This window comes from Mobula birostris, chromosome 13 (assembly GCF_030028105.1).
Source record: "Mobula birostris isolate sMobBir1 chromosome 13, sMobBir1.hap1, whole genome shotgun sequence".
NCBI classification, from domain to species: Eukaryota; Metazoa; Chordata; class Chondrichthyes; order Myliobatiformes; family Myliobatidae; genus Mobula; species Mobula birostris.
In genome coordinates, this window is record NC_092382.1 from 101,911,404 (window position 1) to 101,926,094 (window position 14,691).

Below are 14,691 nucleotides of genomic sequence, written 5' to 3' on the forward strand. Positions count from 1 at the left end.
AAACCTGCTTCCTCTTGTGGCAACCATTTCAGCCCTGGGAAACAGCCTCTGACTATCCACACGATCAATGCCTCTCATCACCTTATACATCTCTGTCAGGTCACCTGTCATCCTCCGTCGCTCCAAGGAGAAAAGGCCGAGTTCACTCAACCTGTTTTCATAAGGCATGCTCTCCAATCCAGGCAACATCCTTGTAAATCTCCTCTACACCCCTGCTGTGGCGCCCATATCCTTCCTGTAGTGAGGTGACCAGAAATGAGCCCAGTACTCCAAGTGGGGTCTGAGCAGAGACGTAGCATATAGCTACAACATTATCTCTCGGCTCCTAAATTCAATTCCACGTTTGTTGAAGGGCAATACATCGTACTCCTCCTTAACCACAAAGTCAACCTGAGCAGCTGCTTTGAATGCCCGATGGACTCGGACCCCAAGATCACTTTATTCCTCCACACAGCCAAGACTCTTAGCAACAATGCTGTGCCCTGCCGTGAGGCTGGGGCGGGGTTCTGAGTTGGATGATCAGCCATGATCATAATAAATGGCGGTGCAGGCTCGAAGGGCCGAACGACCTACTCCTGCACCTATTTTCTATGTTTCTATGTTTCTATGAGCTGTCTCATACCGAAGGGCACTGATTAAGATGAGAGGGGGTACGTTCAATGGAGATTAGTTTGGCAAGTTTATTTTTCACAGAGATTGCTTGGTTATTGGAACGTGCTACCAGCGCTGGTGGTGGAAGGAGATTCATAGACCTTCTAATTCCCTCTTTAACCAGCATGTGGGTGTGCAGAGAATGGAATGAGATGGATATTGTGTGGGCAGAAGGAAATCTGTTTAACTGGTATATCACAACCTTTAGACCGAAGGGTCTGTTATGTTGTGTGATTTACGTTTTCTGCTTTGTAGAAAGAGCGGAGACTGATTTGATCAGATCGGGTGGGAAGAGAAGGGGGTTGGGTAGAACAAAGAATTTGATGATGTATCGACAAACAGAGGGAACGACCAGTTCACAGGAGGCATAGCCTATGAATAAGACACACATCGACATCGTCTTCAAACGGGCACTGAAATACCCCTCGTAGTCTTTTGATGTCACCGAGCAAACCCTCTTCGTGACACGAACACGCCCCCCTCGTCACACCGACACAGCGTCAGACCTGGCACGGCAAAACAGAAACTTCCTCGCCGTGTGCATAACACCCTCCCTCAACAGAACCCCTCTCCATATCAGTCAAACATTTCCTCTCCTCGTCACCGTCACACATTCCCTTCACTACGCTACTCTTGCCTCCGTCACCCCTCCGCCCCTTACAAGCTACCCCGTCTCCGGGACACACTCCCTCCCCTGTACACTTCACTGTCTACTTCATCCCCTACTGTCACTACGCCGCTCCCTGTCCGTGTGACCTACTCCATCCATTGAAACCCCAACCCGACTTCGTCAACCTCTCCTTTTCCTATATTACTCCCTATCTCTGTCACACGCACAATTCACAGCACCCATACCCTTTCCGTCAGCCCTCCCTCCCTTACAGGCTACACCCGGCACCATCACTCATTCCCTCCGCAACACACCTCCGTTCTCCCTTATGCTATACCTTCCTTGCGCCCCAGCCTGCTCAATCCCCTAAAATTGTCCCCATCTCCGTCGCCACCCCATTCGTCTTCCTTTCTGTGTTGACGGGCAATTGTGGGGACTGTGAGTGAGAGATGGCGTCTGGTGTTACACCTCCCCCCTTCCACCGGATATCTATCACCAGGTTCTGAGCCTCGCCAAGCTCTGCGTGCACAGGGCGGTCATGCGGTGGAACAACACTTACATCAGTGACTGCAGTTTCATCACCCTTTACCTGGCCTCCTCTCTCCTCCCCTTCCTTCCTCTTCTCGCAGCACACCACCCGGTCACACACACACACCATCTCTGAGAGACACACACAACTCGAGAGTACTGGAACGCCGAAGTGCTGGGTACTGGTGAGTGGGGAGACGGGGAGATGGAGGGAGCTGCGCACTTTTTCTGACTCCGGTACAGTGTACTGCGAAGGTGCGGGAGGTACTTCACATGTCTGACACCAGGAGTGTGATTGGATAATATTTTGCGTTTCAATGGTTGTCTGACCAAGGTACTGTATTTAGTTCGGTGTGGAGGGAGCTGCACTCTGTGTCTGAACACGGGAGTTTGTAATGGGACGGTGTGAAGGGAGCTTTACTCTGAGTCTGACCCCGGGAGTGTGTGATGGATCGTTGCGTCGGGAACATCACTCATTGTATGTTTCCCGGAGTGTGTGATAGGATTGTATGGAGGGTGCCACCCTCAGTCTCTAACTCATAGTCATAGGTCAGAGGACTTCGGCGTTTAAACAGACTCTAATCTGAGATAGGGGGCAAGAAAATGGTAACTCACACTTTCTGCTCCACTGTCCTCCCCTTCCTTCTCTATGATTCTAAATTGAATAAGTGAGGAGACGGAGATCCTGGTCCATATAGGAACAAAGGACTTCGGTGAGTAATGTCAGGTAGTTCTGCAAAGTTAGGTCAGGGATTTAGCCATAAAATTAAAGAACATGACCATTACTCCACCCACTGAGATCAGACTCAGGAAGACCATACAGTCCAGCAAGTGGTCAAGAGTTGCTTTAGCTGGGAGGGCTTCAGAATTTGGGATCGGTGTGTCTTTTCCGAGGAAGGTAGGATCTGTACAGAAGAGATGGCAGACGGTTTACACCTAAATTGGAGGAGCTCACACGAGCGGGAAGAGTTGCCAGGACTGTGCCTGAGAGTTTGGTGGAGAGTTGTTAAACTGGAGTTGCAGGGGGATGGGACTCAGGGCTGCAGAGCAGAAAACGAGTCAGCGTGGAGACAGGTATTGTTAAGGCCTCAGACAAAGGCAGGAATCAAAAGGTTGAGCATCATGCGATTGGTGCCCTGAGCTGTGTATAGTTCCATGTAGGAAAATTTAAAGAAAGGCAGGTGAGCTCAGCGTATGAATCAACACTTTGAATTATGATATTGTAGCCATTATTGAGAACTGGTTGTAAGAGGAGAAAGTAGGTCAGCACGATATTTCTGGGTGCCCTATTTTTAGACGTGAGAAACCGGAAGGCTAAAGGACTGGGCAGAGAAAATGTCACCGCAGTGCACAGTCAGAACAGATAAGAGAACTCGTGTCAGTCAGGCTTTGTGGGTGGAAATGAGGCATAAGAAATGTATGATCATGTTCAAGGGGCTACATTATAGACCAGCCAACAGTCCGCTGGGTTAGGAGGAATAAACCTGAAGAGAGATCGTCGACTGTCAACGAAACAAAAGATTGTGAGAGCAGGTGATAATTCACTTTCCCCGTAAAGCCTGAGTCGGATACTGCAAAAGAACAACTGGGAGAGATGTTTTTTTTTCAAAAATGTTCAATACGTAGAGGTCTCAACGAGAATGAGAGACAGAGAGAGAGAGAGAGAGAGAGAGAGAGAGAGAGAGAGAGAGAGAGAGAGAGAGAGAGATACTTGATTTCCTACTGCGGAATGAAACAGGTCGGCCCTCCAGACTATCCACAACACCCCCAAACTTCGTCTCATCAGCAGATTTACTATCCCATCCCTCCACTTCTTCATCCTGGTCTTTTGTAAAAATCACGAAGGGCAGGGGTCCCAGAACAGATCCCTGAGGCACACCAGTGTCACCTGCCTCCACGCAGAATATTATCCGTCCACAATCACTGTTTGCTTTCTGGGCAAACCAGTTCTGGATCCACAAAACAGTGTCCACTTTGTCTCCCACATAACCATATATCAATTACAGCACAGGAAGAGTGCATTATCTGCCCTTCTACTCCGAGCCGAACTCTTACTCTCACCTAGTCCAACCCTTCAATCAGCCCATAACCCTCCATTTCTTTCCTGTCCATATAGCTATCCAATTTAACTTTAAATGACATTATAGAACCTTTCTGAACCACTTCTGCTAGAAAATATTTCCATACAGCTATCACTGTCAGAGTAAACAAGTTCCCCCTCATGCCTCCTTACTTTCTCAGTAAGCCTTGCATTGGATACCTTATCAAATGCTTTGCTGAAATCCATATACACTACATCCACTGCTCTACCTTCATCAATGTGATTAGTCACATCCTCAGAAAATTCAGACAGGCTCGAAAGGCACGACCTGCCTTTGACAAAGCCGTGCTGACTATTCCGAGTCATATTCTGCCTCTCTAAATCTTTTCCAAAAAGCCCCAGGACATCCTCTTTCTATATACCCATACGCTTTAGCTTTTCCGTCCGCTGTAAGCCATCCCTGCAATCGTCAATATCCTTTTCTGTAGAGAATACTGAAGCACTGTATTTGTTAAGTACCTCCGCTATCTACTCCGGCTCCAGACGCACTTTTCCATTGTCACACTTGATTGGTCCTATTCTTGGTGTTAACCTATTATTGGTCTTAACCACACCTACTAAGAGACCTGACACCTGACCAAGTACCTTTCCCAATACCAGATCAGTACAGCCTCCCCACCTGCAGCGGTGGCGCTATGCCTGATCAGCAGTGTCACGCCCCCTCCTCTGTTGCCTCCCTCCCTGTCATTTCTGAAATTTCTAAAGCCCTTCGTTCCAAGTACCCAACCTTGACGTTGAGCTTCCAAGTCTCTGTAATGGCCACGATAGTAACCCTTTTGACAAGGATCCACACGGTAGGCTTATTCAGAAAGTCAGAAGGCTTTGGATCCAGGAAAGGTTAGCTAGGTGGATTCACAAATGGCTTGCCTGCAGAAAGCAAAGGCTCGTTGTAGAGGTCGTGGAGGGTTGATACTAGTGGTATCCCACCAAGGATTGGTGCTTGGAACTCAACTTCTCGTGATTTTTATTAGCAACCTGGATGTGTGGGCCGAAGGCTGGGTTTACAAGTTTGCAGAAGACACAAAGTTCGATGGTGTTGTGGATAGTGTAGAGGATTGTCGAAGATTGCAGTGAGACATTGATACAATGCAGAAGTGGGCTGAGAAGTGGCAGATGGAGTTCAACCCGGAGAAGTGTGAGGTGGTACACTTTGGAAGGACAAACTCCAAGGCAGAGTACAAAGTAAATGACAGGATACTTGGTAGTGTGGAGGAGCAGAGGGATCTGGGGTACATGTCCACAGATCCCTGAATGTTGCCTCACAGGTAGATAGGGTCGTTAAGAAAGCTTATGGGGTGTTAGCTTTCATAAGTCGAAGGATAGAGTTTAAGAGTCGCGATGGAATGATGCAGCTCTGTAAAACTCTGGTTAGGCCACACTTGTAGTACTGTGTCCAGTTCTCGTCGCCTCACTAAAGGAAGGATGTGAAAGTAGTGGAAAGGGTACAGAGTAGTTTTACCAGGATACTGCCTGGTGTAGAGAATATGCATTATCATCGGAGATTAAGCGAGCTAGGGCTTTACTCTTTGGAGAGAAGGAGGATGAGCGGAGACATGATAGAGTTGTACAAGATAACAAGAGGAATAGATAGAGTGGATAGTCAGCGCTTCTTCCCCAGGGCACCACTGCTCAATACAAGAGGACATGGCTTTAAGGTAAGGGGTGGGAAGTTCAAAGGGGATATTAGAGGAAGATTTTTTACTCAGAGAGTAGTTGGTGCGTGGAATGCACTGCTTGAGTCAGTGGTGGAAGCAGATACCCTAGTGAAGTTCAGGAGACTGCTAGACAGGTATATGGAGGAATTTAAGGTGGGGTGTTATATGGGAGGCAGTGTTGGAGGGTCGGCACAACATTGTGGGCCGAAGGGCCTGTACTGTGCTGTACTATCCTATACCCTATGTTCTAATGAAGTAGATTTTGAACAGTGCAGTGTAGCTTGCAGAGAGATTTAGGCCAGTTAGAAGAGTGGACTGAAAGATGGCAGATGGGGTTTAACGCTGATAAATATGAGGTGCTACATTTTGGTACGGCTAATCAAAATAGGACATACATGGTAAATGGTAGTGCATTGAAGCATGCTGTAGAACAGAGGGTCTAGGAATAATAGTGCATAGTTCCCTGACTGTGGAATCACATGTGGATAGACTGGTGAAGAAAGCTTTTGGTATACTGGCCTTCATAAATCAGAGCATTGAGTATAGGAGATGGGATGTAACGTTGAAACTGTACAAGGCATTGGTAAGGACAAATTTCGAGAATTGTGTGCAGTTCTGGTCATTGAATTATGGGAAAGATATCAACAAAATAGAGAGAGTACAGAGAAGATTTACTCGAATGTTACCTGGGTTTCATCACCTAAGTTACAGAGAAAGGTAGGTCAAATATGATGGCAGAATATAGTCTTAATGGTAAGACTCTTTGCAGGGTGGAGGATCAGAGGGATCTTGGAGATCGAGTCCATAGGACACTCAAAACAGCGGCGCAGGTTAACTCTGCGGTTAAGATGACATACGGTTTATTGGCCTTCATTAATCATGGAATTTAATTTAGGAGCAGAGAGGTAATATTGCAGTTATATAAGGCCCTTGTCAGACCCCACCTGGAGTACTGTGCTCATTTTGCGTCGCCTCACTGCAAGAAGGATGTAGAAGCCATAGAAAGGGTGCAGAGCAGATTTACAAGGATGTTTCCTGGTTTGGGGAGCATGCCTTCTGAGAATAGGTTGAGTAAACTTGGCCTTTTCTCCTTGTAGCGACGGAGAATGAGAGGTGTCCTGATAGAGGTGTATAAGGTAATGAGAGGCAGTGATCGTGTGGATAGTCAATGGCTTTTTTTCCAGGGCTGAAATGATTGCCACAAGAGGACACAGGTTTAAAGTGCCGGGTAGTAGGTGGGTAGAGGAGATGTCAGGGGTAAGTTTTTTTTTTACTCAGAGAGTGACGAGTGCTTGGAATGGGCTACCGGCAACGGTGGTGGAGGCGCATTCGATATGGTCTATTCAGAGACTTTTTGAGCTTAGAAAAATAGAGGGCTGTCGGTCGGCCTAGAAATTTCAAAGGTAAAAATATTTTCGGCACACCTTTGAGGGCCGAGGGCCTGTTTTGTGCTGTAGGTTTTCTATGTTTCTATCTCTAAGCGCACAATTACACCCAACCCCTGCTCCTGTTTTTTTTTTCTCTTCATCAGCTGTTCTTCTGCTGTTTTTTTTTGGTGTCGGTCTGACTCCCAGGTCAACACGGGCTTCCTCTGACAATGGTGGCTTTCACTTCTGAGCTCAGAGAGGCAGATAATTCTCGACGGATGGACGGCAGCGAGACTTACATGAATGTGAATGTGAAGTTCGCAAAGACGGACACACCGTCTCCTTTCCGAGGTGAAAGGGGCAGAAATGACGGAAGGAGGGTGTTTAAATCTATGTTTGTCCACGAGGGCGTGTAACGGGAGAGTGTGGAAGGAGCTTGCCTCTACGTCTGATCATGGAGGAGGGAGTGGTGTGATGCAAAGTGCAGAGGGAGATTTTCTCTGTCTCTGACCCCAAAGGTGTGAGAACAGTCGGTGTGGAGGGAGCTTTTTCTCTGTGTCTGACCCAGAGGGTGTGTGATGGGATGGTATGGACGGAGCTTTATTCTGTATCTGACCAAGGAAGTGTGTGATAGGACGGTGTGGATGGAGATTCAATCTGTGTCTGAACCCGGCAGTGTGTGATGGGACGGTGTGGATGGAGATTCAATCTGTGTCTGAACGCGGCAGTGTGTGATGGGACGTTGCGGAGGGAGCTTTTCTCTGTGTCTGACCCGAGGGTTTTTGGAATGGGACAGTGTGGAGGGATCTTCGCTTTGTTTCTGAGGCCGAGAGGGTGCGATACGGCATTGTGGAAGAAACATCACTCTGCGTCTGACCCTGGGTTTGAGTGATGGGACGAAATGGAGGGAGCTTCACATGTCGTCTTACTCGGAAACTCTTGGATGGTCCGGTGTGGAGGGCGCTCCACTCCATGCCTTACAACGGGAGTGTGTGACTCGACCGGGCGAAGGGAGCTTCACTCAGTGTCTGACCGCAGAAATGAGTGCAGACGGGGCTTCACTCTGCGTCTGACCTAGGGAATGGGTGATGGGACGGTGAGGAGGGAGGTTCACTCTGCTTCTGAGCCCGGGAATATACGATGGCACTTTATGGATTTAGCTTCACTCAGTCTTTGATCAAGAACCGTGCGATGCGACGCTATAGAGGGAAGATCACTGCGTCTGATCCCGGGAGTGTGTGATCGGACGGTGTGGAGGGAATATCACTCTGCATCTGAACCCGGAAGTGTGTGACTGGACCGTGTAGAGGGAGCTTCACTCTAAGTCTGTCCCCGGAAGTGTGTGTTTGATTGTTGCGTTGGGAACGTCACTCATTGTATGTTTCCAGGAGTGTGTTTAGGGTTGTATGGAGGGTGCCTCCCTCAGTCTCTGACTCATAGTCATAGGTCAAAAGATTTCGGCGTTTAAACAGACTCTAATCTGACATAGGGAGCAAGAAAACGGTAACTCACACTTCCTGCTCCAAAGGCTGCGATCAGTGAACCTTTTCTGTGGCCCCCACCTTCCTCCCCTTCCTTCCTCTTCTCTCAGCACATCATTCCTTCTCTATGATTCTAAATGGAGTGAGTGAGCGGCCGGAGATCCTGGTCCATATAGGTAACAATGACCTCGGTAAGTATAGTCAGGTGGTTCTGCAAAGTGAGGTCAGGGATTTAGCCATTAAATTAAAGGACAGGACAATTACCCCACCGACTGAGTTCAGACACAGGAAGACCATACACTTTACCAAGTGGTCAGGAGTTGGTCTTGGGTGGAGGGCTACAGAATCTGAGATGTGTATGTATTTTCCAAGGAAGGTGGGAACTGCACCGAAGAGACGGAGGACGTTTTACACGTAATCTTGAGGGTACTTATGTTTGAGCGGAAGGACTTCCCAGGACTGTGCATGAGAGTTTGGTGGAGAGTTGTTAAACTGGAGCTGCAGTGTGATGTGATTCAGAGCTTCAGAGCAGATAACGAGTGGGTGTGGAGACAGATGTTGGAAAGGGCTCAGACAAAGGTAGGAATCAAAAGGTGGAACATTATGCGACTGGGGCACTAAACTGCGTATAGTTCCATGCCAGGAAAAAAATAAGGAAAGGCAGGTGAGCTCAGGGCATGAATCAACACATCGAATTATGATATTGTCGCCATTATTGAGAACTGGTTGTAAGAGCAGAAAGTAGGACAGTACGATATTTCTGGGAAACCTATTTTTAGACGCGAGAAAGCGGAAGAATAAAGGAGGAGTGGTAACATTACTGGGCAGTTAAAAATGTCACCACAGTGCGCAGTCAGAACGATTAAGAGAACTCGAGTAAGTGAGGCTTTATGGGTGGAAATAAGGAATATGAAATGTATGATCATGTTCATGGGGCTACATTATAGACCAGCCAACAGTCCGTTGGATTAGGAAAAAAATCTGCAGATGGAACATAGAACATAGAACATAGAATAGTTATACCAACACTCAAAGCCTGCATCCCATATAACCCCCCACCTTAAATTCCTCCATAAACATGTCTAGAAATCTCTTAAACTTCACGAGTGTATCTGCCTCCACCACTGACTCAGGCAGTGCATTCCACGCACCAACCACTCTCTGATGGAAAAACCTTCCTCTAATATCCTTCTTGAACTTCCCAGCCGTTACCAGAAAGCCATGTCTTCGTGTTTTGACCAGTGGTGCCCTGGGGTAGAGGTGCTGGCTATCCACTCTATCTATTCCTCTTATTATCTTGTACACCTCTATCGTGTCTCCTCTCATCCTCCTTCCCTCCAAAGAGTAAAGCCCTAGCTCTCTTAATCTCTGATCATAATGCATACATTCTAAACCAGGCAGCATCCTAGTAAATCTCCTCTGTACCGTTTCCAATACTTCCACATCCTTCCTATAGTGAGGCGACCAAAACTGAACACAGTACTCCAAGTGCGGCCTAACCGGAGTTTTATAGAGCTGCATCATTACCTCGCAACTCTTAAACTCTATCCCTCGACTTATGAAAGCGAACTCCGCATAAGCAGTCTTAACTACCCTATCCACCTGTGAGGCAACTTTCAGGGATCTGTGGACATGTACCCCCAGATCCCTCTGCCCCTCCACACTACCAAGTATCCTACTATTTACTTTGTACTCTGTCTTGGAGTTTGTCCTTCCAAAGTGTACCATCTCACACTTCTGCGGGCTGAACTCCATCTGCCACTTCGCAGCCCACTATGCATCCTATCAATGTCTCTCTGCAATCTTCGAATCTGCACTATCTACAACAGCACCAACCTTTGTGTCGTCTGCAAACTTTCCAACCCATCTTTCTACCCACACAACCAGTTCTTGAATAAAACTCTCAGTAGTAGAGCTACTAGAACAGATCCCTGTGGGACACCACTAGTCACAACCCTCCAATCTGAATGTACTGCCTCCAGTACGACCCTCTGCCTTCTGCAGGCAAGCCAATTGTGAACCCACCTGGCCCAAACTTCCTGAAGGAGCCCATGCCTTCTGACTTTCTGAATAAGCATACCGTGTACAATATTGTCAAATGACTGACGAAAAACCATGTAGATCACATCCACTGCACTACACTCATCTATATGCCTGGTCATCTCCTCAAATAACTCTCTCGGGCTTTTTAGACGTGATCTGCCCTTCACAAAACCATGCCTGATCAGACCATTATTCTCTAAATGCCCATATATCCTATCTCTAAGAATATTTTTCAACAGCCTTCCCACCAGAGACAAAAGGCAAGCTTGTCTATAATTACCCGGACTATCCCGACTACCTTTTTGAAGAAAGGGAAAACATTCGCCTCCCTCTAATCCTCCGTCACCATTCCCGTGTACAACGAGGACATAACGATCGTACTCAGAGGCTCAGCAATCTCTTCCCTCGCCTCGTGGAGCAGTCTGGTGAATATTCCGTCAGGCCCCTGGGACTAATCCGCCCTAATGTATTTTAACAACTACAACACCTCCTCTCTCTTAATATCAACATGCTCTAAAACATCAACCTCACTCATATTGTCCTCACCATCATCAAGTTCCTCTCATTGGTGAATACCGAAAATAAGTATCCGTTGAGGACCTCGCTCACTTCCACAGCCTCCAGGCACATCTTCCCACCTTTATCTCTGATCGGTCCTACCTTCACTCCTGTCATTCTTTTTTCCTTCACATAATTGAAGAATACCTTGGGGTTTTCCTTTACCCTACTCGCCAACGTCTTCTCATGTCCCCTTCTTGCTCTTCTCAGCCCCTTCTTAAGCTCCTTTCTTGCTTCCCTATATTCCTCAATAGACCCACCTGATCCCTGCTTCCTAACCCTCATGTATGCTGCCTTCTTCCACCTGACAAAATTTTCCACCTCACTTGTCACCCATGGTTCCTTCACCCTACCATTCTTTATCTTCTTCATCGGAACAAATTTATCCCTAACATCCTGCAAGGGATCTCTAAACATCGACCACATGTCCATAGTACATTTTCCTGCAAAAAAGCAACATCCCAATTCACACCCGCAATTTCCAGACTGATGGCCTCATAATTTGCCGTTACCCAATTAAAAGCTTTCCTAACCTCTCTGATTCTATCCTTTTCGATGATAATGCTATATGCCAGGAGATCGCAGGCAAAAGATTGTGAGAACAGGTTATTATTAACTTTCCCCGTATAGACTCAGTCGCATACTGCCAAAGAACCACGGGAAGTGTTTGTGAAAGATGTTCAATACGTCGAGTTCCCGAAGACAGAGAGAGCAATACTTAATTTCCTACTGCGGAACGAGACAGGACAGCCCTCCAGACTATCCTCAACACCTCCAAACTTCATGTCATCAGCAAATTTACTATTCCATCCCTCCACTTCCACATCCAGGTCATTTATAAAAATCACGAAACGTAGGGCTCCCAGAACAGATCCCAGAGGCACAGCACGGGTCATCAAGTCTATAACCACTCTCAGCCGTCTGTGAGCAAGCCAGTTCTGGATCTACAAAACAATTCCCCTTTGTCTCTCATGCCTCCTTACTTTCTCAATAACCCTTGCATTGGATACCTCATCAAATGCTTTGCTGAAATCCATATACACTACATCCACTGATCTACCTTTATCAATGTGTTTAGTCATATCCTCAAAATAATTCAATCAGGCTCGTAAGGCGCGACCTGCCTTTGACAAAGCCGTTATGCCTATTCCGAATCATATTATGCCTCTCCAAATCATTTCCTAAACTACGGGACATCCTCTTTCGATATACCCATATGCCCAATCTTTTCGGTCCGCTGAAAGTCATCCCTGCAATGCCAAGTATCCATTAAGTACCTCACTGTATCCTCCGGCTCCATACACACTTTTCCATTGTCACACTTGATTGGTCCTATTCTTGGTCTTATCCTATGATTGGTCTTAACCTCACCCACTGAGACACCTGGCACCCGACCAGGTGCATTTTCCAATACTAGATGAAGTACAGCCTCTCCTTCTGTAGCTGTGGCGCTATCTCTGATCAGCAGTGCCACGCCCCTCCCGTTTTGCCTCCCTCCCTGTGACTTCTGAAGCATCGAAAGTACTGCTCTATAACTAACCATTCCTGACGTTGAGCTTCCAAGTCTCTGTAACGACCACCATAGTAAGGCATTTGACAATGTTCCACACAGTAGGATTATTCTGAAAGTCAGGGACGTTTGGCAAGGTGGATTCACAGTTGGCTTGCCTGCAGGACGCAGAGTGTCGTGGTGGAGAGGGCACATTCGGATTGGAGGGTTGTGTGTCGTGGTGTCCCACAAGGATTGGATCCTGGACGTCTGCTTTTCGTGATTGTTATTATCGACCTGGATGTGTGGGTAGAAGGGAGGGTTGGCAAGTTTGCAGACGGCACAAAAGGTCAGTGGTGTTGTGGAGAGTGTAGAGGATTGTCGCAGATTGCAGAGACACATTGATAGGATGCAGAAGTGGGCTGAGAAATGGCAGATGAAGTTCAACCCGGAGAAGTGTGAGGTGGTACACTTTGGAAGGACAAACTCCAAGGCAGGGCACAAAGTAAATGGCAGGATACTTGGAAGTGTGGAGGAGCAGAGGGATCTGGGGGTACATGTCCACAGATCCCTGAAAGGTGTCTCACAGGTGGATAGGGTGGTTAAGAAAGCTTAATAGAAATACTATAATCCTAATCCTCTCTTTCCCCAGTCTCTGCCGTCACTCTACCCCTATTTCCCTCAATATTTTCCTATCCCTCTCACATTTCCCCAGTCCATCCTCATTCATAACCTCGCTCCCTTCTTTCCTTTCGCCACTCTCTCTTGCTCCTTTACCGGTTCTCTACCCCCCATTCTATCCTATTTTCCCGCCCACCGCCGTAATATCTCACCTTCCTTCTCCCACCCCTCCCACTATACATTACACCCTGTGTCTCCACGTCTTTCTCCCCGCACTTGCCCCTCTTCATCACTTTTTCCCCCACTTAAGAGCGCGCTCTCTCCCCATATCTTACCCCCCTCTCTGCCTACTATCAATTCTCCTCTCCATCCTCAGTCTTTCGGCTCGCCCCCTTCCGTTCCTCTCTCTCCCTCATTCTCTCTCTTTCACTCCCAGCCGGTCTAACATCAGCCCACTCAGTGCTGAACGGTCGGAAAGAGGGACTTCTCATCAGTGATTTTGAAGATCCGCCCATTGCCTCGGGAACCGCCGAACTATCAGCGACTGCACAAGCAGGTTAGAGTTCACGTTAATGACGTCATTCCGAAGGGGTCACGTGCTGTACGTACAAGTTTTCAATTCCAATACATCTGCATCGCTGCTTCCTCTGGCAGCTCGTTCCATAGACGGACAACCATCTGGGTAAAAAAAAAATGTCACTGAGGTCCACAATTAAATCTCTTTCTGCTGTCACCAAACCCTGTGCGTTTTGATACTCGATTCTCCAAGCGTAATTAAATTGACTCTGCGCATTTACCCTATCTGTGCCCCTCTTGGATTTATACTCCTCTGTAAGGTCACCCCTGAGCTCCAAATTGTAAATTCCCAACCTGTTTGACTCATCTCCATAACTCATCCCTCGGGTCCCTGCAGTATTCCAGTAAATGTCCCATCACTCTTCCCAACTCAGTGGTATGCTATCTCGAGCAGGGCGACCTGGACTGCGCACTGTACTCCAAGAGCGGCCTCACCAACGTCTTGTACAACTGCAACGTCACCTCTCGACTCCCGTACTCAGTGTCCGGACTGATAAAGTCCGGCGCTTCAGGCGCCTTCTCCACCGTGCTGATAACAAATGTCTTCATATTTTGGGAACCGTGTACCTGTAGCCCCGTGTCCATCTGTTCTATAACACTTCCCGGGGTTCCTCCATTCAACGTAAATGCCCTACCCTGTTGTTTGTCTGCCTGAACTACGATAGCTCGCATTTATCCGAACTGAATTGCAATTGCTCCTGCTCGGCCACTTCACCAGCTAATCGAGATCCCACTTTAAGAGAAAACTGTCTTCTCTATTTACCACCGACGTTAGTGTTCTCTGCAAGCTCACCAACAGCATCTTGTATAATCTGCTACAATTATTCCATATAGTTGACAAAGAATACTGGTCCCGCCACCTTGGTGAACATCGCTAGTGACGGGCTTCCAGTCTGAGAAACGAACGATAACATTAAACATTTCCTCCTACCGCCGAGTCAATTGTCTCTCCAATCAACCATCCTTCCCAGCGTCGCACACCATCTTCCAGAGCTGTGTACGTTACATTTA

The 14,691-nt window shown here is 47.4% G+C and overlaps 1 protein-coding gene across 1 annotated transcript in view; it reads left to right on the top strand.

Moving 5' to 3' along the window:
• The first annotated feature begins 13,456 nt into the window (after positions 1-13,456).
• Positions 13,457-14,691, top strand: part of LOC140207218 (uncharacterized) — a 52,046-nt gene continuing 50,811 nt past the window's right edge. Inside the window, exons 1-2 of the mRNA XM_072275618.1 lie at positions 13,457-13,660; positions 14,515-14,677. The gene's annotated coding sequence lies outside the window, so the exon portion shown is untranslated. The remainder of the gene's footprint in view (positions 13,661-14,514; positions 14,678-14,691) is intronic.